At 50.5% G+C, this 11,526-nt stretch overlaps 1 long non-coding RNA gene across 1 annotated transcript; it reads left to right on the forward strand.

The window, feature by feature from the left end:
- The first annotated feature begins 7,006 nt into the window (after positions 1-7,006).
- LOC308148469 lies at positions 7,007-9,392 on the forward strand. Its single transcript, XR_013937194.1, has 2 exons — positions 7,007-7,269; positions 9,151-9,392. It is a non-coding gene; the product is annotated as an uncharacterized lncRNA (long non-coding RNA).
- Positions 9,393-11,526: the final 2,134 nt, after the last annotated feature.

The following is an 11,526-nucleotide window of genomic DNA, read 5'->3' on the forward strand; positions in this document are numbered from 1 at the left end:
AAACGATCTGAATGACGGAAACGATCTGAACGACTGAAACGATCTGAACGACTGAAACGAGCTGAACGACTGAAACGATCTCATCGACGAAAACGATCTGAACGACTTAAAAGAGCTGATGAGGGAAACGATCTGAACGACGGAAACGATCTGAACGACTTAAAAGAGCTGATGAGGGAAACGATCCGAATGACTGAAACGATCTGAACGACTGAAACGATCTGAACGACGGAAACGATCTGAACGACTTAAAAGAGCTGATGAGGGAAACGATCTGAACGACGGAAACGATCTGAACGACTTAAAAGAGCTGATGAGGGAAACGATCTGAATGACTGAAACGATCTGAACGACTGAAACGATTTGAACGACTTAAAAGAGCTGATGAGGGAAACGATCTGAATGACGGAAACGATCTGAACGACTGAAACGATCTGAACGACTGAAACGAGCTGAACGACTGAAACGATCTCATCGACGAAAACGATCTGAACTACTTAAAAGAGCTGATGAGGGAAACGATCTGAACGACTGAAACGATCTGAACGACTGAAACGATCTCATCGACGAAAACGATCTGAACGACTGAAACGACCTCATCGACGAAAACGATCTGAACGACTGAAACGATCTCAACGACTGAAACGATCTGAACGACTGAAACGAACTGAACGACGGAAACGATCTGCACGACGGAAACGAACTGAACGACGGAAACGATCTGAACGACTTAAAAGAGCTGATGAGGGAAATGATCTGAACGACTGAAACGATCTGAACGACGAAAACGATCTGAACGACTTAAAAGAGCTGATGAGGGAAACGATCTGAACGGCGGAAACGATCTCATCGACGGAAACGATCTGAACGACTTAAACGACCTCATCGACGTAAACGACCTCATCGACTGAAACGATCTGAACGACTGAAACGATCTGAATGACGGAAACGAGCTGAACGACTGAAACGATCTCATCGACGGAAACGATCTGAACGACTGAAACGATCTGAACGACTGAAACGAACTGAACGACGGAAACGAGCTGAACGACTTAAACGACCTCATCGACGTAAACGACCTCATCGACTGAAACGATCTGAACGACTGAAACGATCTGAACGACGGAAACGATCTGAACGACTTAAAAGAGCTGATGAGGGAAACGATCTGAACGACGGAAACGATCTGAACGACTTAAAAGAGCTGATGAGGGAAACGATCTGAATGACTGAAACGATCTGAACGACTGAAACGATCTGAACGACGGAAACAATTTGAACGACTTAAAAGAGCTGATGAGGGAAACGATCTGAATGACGGAAACGATCTGAACGACTGAAACGATCTGAACGACTGAAACGATCTGAACGACGGAAACGAGCTGAACGACTGAAACGATCTCATCGACGAAAACGATCTGAACGACTTAAAAGAGCTGATGAGGGAAACGATCTGAACGACTGAAACGATCTGAACGACTGAAACGATCTGAACGACTGAAATGAACTGAACGACGGAAACGAGCTGAACGACTGAAACGATCTCATCGACGAAAACGATCTGAACGACTGAAACGACCTCATCGACGAAAACGATCTGAACGACTGAAACGATCTCAACGACTGAAACGATCTGAACGACTGAAACGAACTGAACGACGGAAACGATCTGCACGACGGAAACGAACTGAACGACGGAAACGATCTGAACGACTTAAAAGAGCTGATGAGGGAAACGATCTGAACGACGGAAACGATCTCATCGACGGAAACGATCTGAACGACTCAAACGATCTGAACGACTGAAACGAACTGAACGACGGAAACGATCTGCACGACGGAAACGAACTGAACGACGGAAACGATCTGCACGACGGAAACGAACTGAACGACGGAAACGATCTGCACGACGGAAACGAACTGAACGACTGAAACGATCTGAACGACTGAAACGATCTGAAGGACAGAAACGATCTGTATGACGGAAACGATCTGAACGACGGAAACGATCTGAACGACTTAAAAGAGCTGATGAGGGAAACGATCTGAACGACTTAAAAGAGCTGAACGACGGAAACGATCTGAACGACGGAAACGAACTGAACGACTGAAACGATCTGAACGAAGGAAAACGAGCTGAACGACTGAAAAGAGCTGAACGACTGAAACGATCTGAACGACTGAAACGATCTGAACGACTGAAACGATCTGAACGACGGAAACGATCTGAACGACTGAAACGAGCTGATGAGGTAAACGATCTGAACGACGAAAACGATCTGAACGACTGAAACGATCTGAACGACTGAAACGATCTGAACGACGGAAACGATCTGAACGACTTAAACGACCTCATCGACGTAAACGACCTCATCGACTGAAACGATCTGAACGACTGAAACGATCTGAACGACGGAAACGAGCTGAACGACTGAAACGATCTCATCGACGGAAACGATCTGAACGACTGAAACGATCTGAACGACTGAAACGAACTGAACGACGGAAACGATCTGCACGACGGAAACGAACTGAACGACGGAAACGATCTGAACGACTTAAAAGAGCTGATGAGGGAAATGATCTGAACGACTTAAAAGAGCTGATGAGGGAAACGATCTGAACGACTGAAACGATCTCATCGACGGAAACGATCTGAACGACTGAAACGATCTGAACGACTGAAACGAACTGAACGACGGAAACGATCTGCACGACGGAAACGAACTGAACGACGGAAACGATCTGAACGACTTAAAAGAGCTGATGAGGGAAATGATCTGAACGACTTAAAAGAGCTGATGAGGGAAACGATCTGAACGACTGAAACGATCTGAACGACGGAAACGATCTGAACGACGGAAACGAACTGAACGACTGAAACGATCTGAACGAAGGAAAACGAGCTGAACGACTGAAAAGAGCTGAACGACTGAAACGATCTGAACGACTGAAACGATCTGAACGACTGAAACGATCTGAAGGACAGAAACGATCTGTACGACGGAAACGATCTGAACGACGGAAACGATCTGAACGACTGAAACGAGCTGAACGACTGAAACGGACTGAACGACGGAAACGAGCTGAACGACTGAAAAGAGCTGATGATGGAAACGATCTGAACGACGGAAAAGAGCTGAACGACTTAAACGATCTGAACGACGGAAACGATCTGAACGACTTAAAAGAGCTGATGAGGGAAACGATCTGAACGACTGAAACGATCTGAATGACGGAAACGAGCTGATGAGGGAAACGATTTGAAGGACTGAAACGATCTGAGCGACTGAAACGATCTGAGCGACTGAAACGATCTGAACGACTTAAAAGAGCTGATGAGGGAAACGATCCGAATGACTGAAACGATCTGAACGACTGAAACGATCTGAACGACGGAAACGATCTGAACGACTTAAAAGAGCTGATGAGGGAAACGATCTGAACGACGGAAACGATCTGAACGACTTAAAAGAGCTGATGAGGGAAACGATCTGAATGACTGAAACGATCTGAACGACTGAAACGATTTGAACGACTTAAAAGAGCTGATGAGGGAAACGATCTGAATGACGGAAACGATCTGAACGACTGAAACGATCTGAACGACTGAAACGATCTGAACGACGGAAACGAGCTGAACGACTGAAACGATCTCATCGACGAAAACGATCTGAACGACTTAAAAGAGCTGATGAGGGAAACGATCTGAACGACTGAAACGATCTCATCGACGAAAACGATCTGAACGACTGAAACGACCTCATCGACGAAAACGATCTGAACGACTGAAACGATCTCAACGACTGAAACGATCTGAACGACTGAAACGAACTGAACGACGGAAACGATCTGCACGACGGAAACGAACTGAACGACGGAAACGATCTGAACGACTTAAAAGAGCTGATGAGGGAAATGATCTGAACGACTGAAACGATCTGAACGACGAAAACGATCTGAACGACTTAAAAGAGCTGATGAGGGAAACGATCTGAACGGCGGAAACGATCTCATCGACGGAAACGATCTGAACGACTTAAACGACCTCATCGACGTAAACGACCTCATCGACTGAAACGATCTGAACGACTGAAACGATCTGAACGACGGAAACGAGCTGAACGACTGAAACGATCTCATCGACGGAAACGATCTGAACGACTGAAACGATCTGAACGACTGAAACGAACTGAACGACGGAAACGAGCTGAACGACTTAAACGACCTCATCGACGTAAACGACCTCATCGACTGAAACGATCTGAACGACTGAAACGATCTGAACGACGGAAACGAGCTGAACGACTGAAACGATCTCATCGACGGAAACGATCTGAACGACTGAAACGATCTGAACGACTGAAACGAACTGAACGACGGAAACGATCTGCACGACGGAAACGAACTGAACGACGGAAACGATCTGAACGACTTAAAAGAGCTGATGAGGGAAATGATCTGAACGACTTAAAAGAGCTGATGAGGGAAACGATCTGAACGACTGAAACGATCTCATCGACGGAAACGATCTGAACGACTGAAACGATCTGAACGACTGAAACGAACTGAACGACGGAAACGATCTGCACGACGGAAACGAACTGAACGACGGAAACGATCTGAACGACTTAAAAGAGCTGATGAGGGAAATGATCTGAACGACTTAAAAGAGCTGATGAGGGAAACGATCTGAACGACTGAAACGATCTGAACGACGGAAACGATCTGAACGACGGAAACGAACTGAACGACTGAAACGATCTGAACGACTGAAACGATCTGAACGAAGGAAAACGAGCTGAACGACTGAAAAGAGCTGAACGACTGAAACGATCTGAACGACTGAAACGATCTGAACGACTGAAACGATCTGAAGGACAGAAACGATCTGTACGACGGAAACGATCTGAACGACGGAAACGATCTGAACGACTGAAACGAGCTGATGAGGTAAACGATCTGAACGACGGAAACGATCTGAACGACAGAAACGATCTGAACGACGGAAACGAGCTGAACGACAGAAACGATCTGAACGACGGAAACGAACTGAACGACTGAAAAGAGCTGAACGACTGAAACGATCTTTAACCCTCGTTTTGTCCTCTGGGTCAAGGTGACCCAGGGGACGAAATGTGTGTGTGTGTGTGTGTGTGTGTGTGTGTGTGTACAAAACATGTTGTAATCTCAATTTCCGCCACCAGATGGCAGTATTCCTCTCACCCCAATGGGAACCTGCAAAATGAGTCCCACACCACCATCTGCTGGTAGAAAGTATACAAGCTGCCCCAACTGAAGTTTTTAATTTGCTTTTCAATGTCAAGGTCACGGTGTTGTTCTGCTGGCCTCCACCGGTCACGGTGTTGTTCTGCTGGCCTCCACCAGAAACCGATTTTTAAAACACCCCCCCCTCCACCCCCCCCTTCACTCCAACTGTGTTTCTATTGCCCTCACACTCTGGGTCGAGGATTGTTTTAAAAGATTTTATTTAGGAATAGTACTATAAAAAACACAATAAAGAAATAAAGAAATAACTAAAGAAAATGACACAAAGACTTCGTATCAGAGAGTCGTTGCTTTGTTTATTCACTTTTATTAACTTTTTCTTTTCTCTCTGTGATCGTCATGGAACTAAAGGTCAGAAATATAAGCCCAGGCTGCTCTCTCAGTTCTGTGGTATGTATATTTCAGCCCACTTATGGTAAGCGTCGCACGTGCCATACATGTGCGAACACATTCCCCAGCCCTGAGCACACTGATCCATGTCGTCCGGGGAGGGGAGGGGGTCCGTACAGTGAACGAGGCCCCCGGGGGGAGCGTCGAGATGCTCCGTCCGCACACGACAGCGGACTCTGCTCGAGGGGCCTTCGGGCTGTCGTTCATCTTCTTCTTTTTTTGTCTTTTTCTTGTCCCGCTTCTTCTTCTTCTTCTTCTTCTTCTTCTTCTTCTTCTTCTTCTTCTTCTTTTCTGTTTTCTTCTTCTCGTCCTTCTCGACATTGTCCTTCTTTACTCCCCCCTTCTTCGTTGACGGCGACGGGGGGCTCCACGCCAGCCACCTCGTCGCAGGCAGCGTCGCTCGGCTCAAAGTCTTCGAGTGCGGCGAAGGCGCTTGTGCACAGAGCCTCTATCCTGGTGTGCAACAGTTCGTACTTGACGGCAAACTCCGGCCCGTAGAATTGACACCGAAGCGGAGACATGCGGATGAAATCGGTAAAGTTATCAAAGCTTTCAACCAAGTGACACATTCCCATGGCCGCGAGGCATTTGTAGACCAGAGGGTTCTCACTCGTCGTACGGTTCCGACGATACCCAGCAGCAGTCCTACGCGCCCCGGTGGACCGCTGCGGCCGTGGCCTCCGTAGCATCCTCCTCACCAACGGACACCTATCACACCGGAAGGGCTGCCGATCGGCGCCAGACCCAAGAAACTTTGATTTTGTTGATGGTGGCGGTTGTAATGGCCGCGGGTTCACTTCCACGTCTCCCTTTATACCACATACAAGCACTTCCCTCCTTACCGGAGTCAGATTTCTTTTACCCCGAGCAATGTCGGACAGATTTGTCATTTATTTATTTATTTTCACACGACTTATTCTCTGTAGCAGGCAGGACATTTGTTCCTGGAGAGCACAATGTTCCACTTTTTGTGTTTTTTTTTTTCTTTTACCAAACAGTTTCTTGCTTAGAGTTTTTTTTTTTGTGTTAAGTTTGCGAGATTCATATGCTCTCAATTTTTTATCCAGGACTCCTGGATCAGAAAGTCTTCTTTGTGAGTAGAATGTACTCGAACATCTGTCTCACACGACTGTTAGTGAGAGTTCACTAGAGCAAAGTTCATAGAGCTGCACACACACACACACACACACACACACACACACACACACACACACACACACACACACACACACACACACACACACACACACACACACACACAGAGGCACAGACAGAGGAGGAGAGTGAGTCAGAGGAAACGAGGGGGGTGGTAGAATGTACTGGAATCGAGTGGAAATTTTCATGACTCAACCGGAGCAGACAACCTGTGCTCGTTTGGACAACCAGGACCGGACTCGAAGCCTCTCATCGTCCTACTCTCACGTCCACCCACCAAACGCGAGTAACTTGTCTCCTCCGAATTAGCAGTTAAGAAGCGCACAGCTCGTTCCCTCGGTCTAAACAGGTCAGACAGCAGCTGGACCACGGACGCGGCACACAGGCTCACGGACCGGGATCGGGTCCCGGATCGGCTGAGCAGATAATACAGAGGTGAGACTTCCACTCCTCATTGACGAGATTGTTCTGTTAATTATCAAAAGTAAGTTGTTGTTTTCTTGTTGTTCTCGTTCCCTTTTTTGTTAGTTTTTTTAAGTGTCCTTTTGTGTTTGCTTTGTTATACTTGTTGTGATTACTTTGAGTTTTGCTCTGTTGTTGTTCGGGCTGGTTTAGTCTTGTGGCAGTTGGAAAATATTTAGATCACTGTGATTACTGTATTATTGAAAAGAAGAGAAATGTATGTAGCACTAACAAGGACATGGTTTGTAGGGAGAGAAACTGCCGTTTTACAAAAAAAAAGTTTTTGTCTCGTCGCCACGGTCACATTTCTTCGTTTTTCTCAAAATATTATAGATCAAAGTGTAGCTACAGGCCCTGTGCTTCTCACGAGGGAACACTTTTGTCTCAGAGAGACACGGTTCTCCCTCCAGGGGACTTCATTGATAGGGAGCGCAGGATTCTGTCTCATCTGCGCCAATACATTTTGACGAGTCATTTCATCCCCAAACCCCCAAAGTTCAGCCGTTTGTTTCAAGTCGTAACGGGGAGACGGAACCTCTTGAGGACACGAAAACCACACCGCACGTCCGTCAACTTCTCCCGACGCCCACGGTGAAGGAATTTTTCACCCAAGTGTCACGCTTCTCCAACTATGGGCAGTTGTTCGGGACCTGCGTTTGTGCTTCTTCCCTCACATACACTCACTTACATTGCAGTTGTTAGCATCACACGCTAACAAGTTTGTTCAAATGACCTGAGATTTGGAGGGTGGCCTCGTGGTGGTGCCGCGATCGAGAATCACTAGCTAATGACATGGTTTCCACGCACTTAAATCGCTGTTAGCCGTTAGCATCGCACGCTAAAGTTTGTTCAAATGAGCTGAGATTTGGAGGGTGGCCTCGTGGTGGCGCCGCGATCGAGAATCACTAGCTAATGACATGGTTTCCACGCACTTAAATCGCTGTTAGCCGTTAGCATCGCACGCTAACAAGTTTGTTCAAATGACCTGAGATTTGGAGGGTGGCCTCGTGGTGGTGCCGCGATCGAGAATCACTAGCTAATGACATGGTTTCCACGCACTTAAATCGCTGTTTGCCGTTAGCATCGCACGCTAAAGTTTGTTCAAATGAGCTGAGATTTGGAGGGTGGCCTCGTGGTGGCGCCGCGATCGAGAATCACTAGCTAATGACATGGTTTCCACGCACTTAAATCGCTGTTAGCCGTTAGCATCGCACGCTAACAAGTTTGTTCAAATGAGCTGAGATTTGGAGGGTGGCCTCGTGGTGGCGCCGCGATCGAGAATCACTAGCCGACCACATGGTTTCCACGCACTTAAATCGCTGATAGCCGGTAGCATCGCACGCTAAAGTTTGTTCAAATGAGCTGAGATTTGGAGGGTGGCCTCGTGGTGGCGCCGCGATCGAGAATCACTAGCTAATGACATGGTTTCCACGCACTTAAATCGCTGCTAGCCGTTAGCATCGCACGCTAACAAGTTTGTTCAAATGAGCTGAGATCTGGAGGGTGGCATCGTGCTGGCGCCGCGATCGAGAATCACTAGCTCAAGACATGGTTTCCACGCACTAAAATCGCTGTTAGCCGTTAGCATCGCACGCTAACATGTTTGTTCAAATGAGCTGAGATTTGGAGGGTGGCCTCGTGCTGGCGCCGCGATCGAGAATCACTAGCTAAAGACAGGTGGCAGGTACAATAAAATTTCCGCGGCAATTTTCTAGTTGTTTGCTTGTTGTTGTTTCCCTTCCTGTTTTGTTCGTTTTGTTTGTTTGTTTGTTTGTTTCTTTTTAAATGTCCTTTTGTGTTTGCTTTTGTTATACTTGTTTTGATTACTTTGATTTTTGCTCTGTTGTTGTTCAGGCTGGTTTAGTCACCGCGACGGAGTGCGAGCCAGACGTGCATCTGGACTGCGCGACGGAAGAGGAGGAGAAGCAGTTGATACTGAGAGCCAGCATCCCAGTCACGATCGCCCTGTTCTCAACATCGCTGACCAAAGAATTTGCTCGCCAAGCAGTGTTTTCTATTTTCTCTATAAAAGCAAATTGGAATGACTGTAATGTGTTTAAAACTGTCTTTCTTTCAATAAAGAAAAGAAAAAACAGGCGACGGTGCAAGGTCTGAAGGGGAGGGGGGAAGAGAGAGAGAGAGAGAGAGAGAGAGAGAGAGAGAGAGAGAGAGAGAGAGAGAGAGAGAGAGAGAGAGAGAGAGAGACGCCTTTTCTTGGTACAAAACATGTTGTAATCTGTATTTCCGCCACCAGATGGCGGTGTTCTGACTGTGTGTGTGTGTGTGTGTGTGTGTGTGTGTGTGTGTGTGTGTGTGTGTGTGTGTGTGTGTGTGAGGCATCGGGGGAGAAAAATTAAACGCTGCAGAGCAAAGTTCTCAGACATTATTGCTTCAGATTTTTCTTTAACAGCTCACCGTGTGAAGAAGGAGATTAAATTAAAATGGAGCACAAAATAAAGAAATGGTAAGAAAAGAAGAATGGTAAGTATACAAGTAGGTAATTTATCAATAAAATAAGGATGAAATTTACAGGATTCACAGCCACACATTCATCGGCTCCCCATCATCGACAATCATCCTCGTAAACATCAACAACCGTCCTCCACGGAGACGGGACTCCTACGGACTGAGGAGCGGGGCTGGGAAGGACTACGGCGGCGGCGAGGAGGGCGAGGAGTGCGAGGAGGACGTCTCGGTCGCCTCCGGGCCTCGGGCCGCCTCGCCGCCTCGTGTCGCTTCGCCCCGCGAACCCCATCGGGGGCACCGCAGCGGACACGGATACGGGACTCCTACGGACTGAGGAGCGGGTGTGCGGAGGACTACGGCGGCGGCGAGGAGGGCTAGGAGTGCGAGGAGGACGTCTCGGTCGCCTCCGGGCCTCGGGCCGCCTCGCCGCCTCGTGTCGCTTCGCCCCGCGAACCCCATCGGGGGCACCGCAGCGGGCACGGAGACGGGACTCCTACGGACTGAGGAGCGGGTGTGCGGAGGACTACGGCGGCGGCGAGGAGGGCGAGGAGTGCGAGGAGGACGTCTCGGTCGCCTCCGGGCCTCGGGCCGCCTCGCCGCCTCGTGTCGCTTCGCCCCGCGAACCCCATCGGGGGCACCGCAGCGGGCACGGAGACGGGACTCCTACGGACTGAGGAGCGGGTGTGCGGAGGACTACGGCGGCGGCGAGGAGGGCGAGGAGTGCGAGGAGGACCTCTCGGTCGCCTCCGGGCCTCGGGCCGCCTCGCCGCCTCGTGTCGCTTCGCCCCGCGAACCCCATCGGGGGCACCGCAGCGGGCACGGAGACGGGACTCCTACGGACTGAGGAGCGGGTGTGCGGAGGACTACGGCGGCGGCAAAGAGGGCGAGGAGTGCGAGGAGGACCTCTCGGTCGCCTCCGGGCCTCGGGCCGCCTCGCCGCCTCGTGTCGCTTCGCCCCGCGAACCCCATCGGGGGCAGTCCAGCGGGCACGGATACGGGACTCCTACGGACTGAGGAGCGGGTGTGCGGAGGACTACGGCGGCGGTGAGGAGGGCGAGGAGTGCGAGGAGGACCTCTCGGTCGCCTCCGGGCCTCGGGCCGCCTCGCCGCCTCGTGTCGCTTCGCCCCGCGAACCCCATCGGGGGCACCGCAGCGGGCACGGAGACGGTACTCCTACGGACTGAGGAGCGGGTGTGCGGAGGACTACGGCGGCGGCGAGGAGGGCGAGGAGTGCGAGGAGGACGTCTCGGTCGCCTCCGGGCCTCGGGCCGCCTCGCCGCCTCGTGTCGCTTCGCCCCGCGAACCCCATCGGGGGCAGTCCAGCGGGCACGGATACGGGACTCCTACGGACTGAGGAGCGGGTGTGCGGAGGACTACGGCGGTGGCAAGGAGGGCGAGGAGTGCGAGGAGGACGTCTCGGTCGCCTCCGGGCCTCGGGCCGCCTCGCCGCCTCGTGTCGCTTCGCCCCGCGAACCCCATCGGGGGCACCGCAGCGGGCACGGATACGGGACTCCTACGGACTGAGGAGCGGGTGTGCGGAGGACTACGGCGGCAGCGAGGAGGGCGAGGAGTGCGAGGAGGACGTCTCGGTCGCCTCCGGGCCTCGGGCCGCCTCGCCGCCTCGTGTCGCTTCGCCCCGCGAACCCCATCGGGGGCACCGCAGCGGGCACGGAGACGGGACTCCTACGGACTGAGGAGCGGGTGTGCGGAGGACTACGGCGGCGGCAAGGAGGGCGAGGAGTGCGAGGAGGACCTCTCGGTCGC

Source organism: Blennius ocellaris, assembly GCF_963422515.1.
Source record: "Blennius ocellaris genome assembly, contig: SCAFFOLD_25, whole genome shotgun sequence".
NCBI classification, from domain to species: Eukaryota; Metazoa; Chordata; class Actinopteri; order Blenniiformes; family Blenniidae; genus Blennius; species Blennius ocellaris.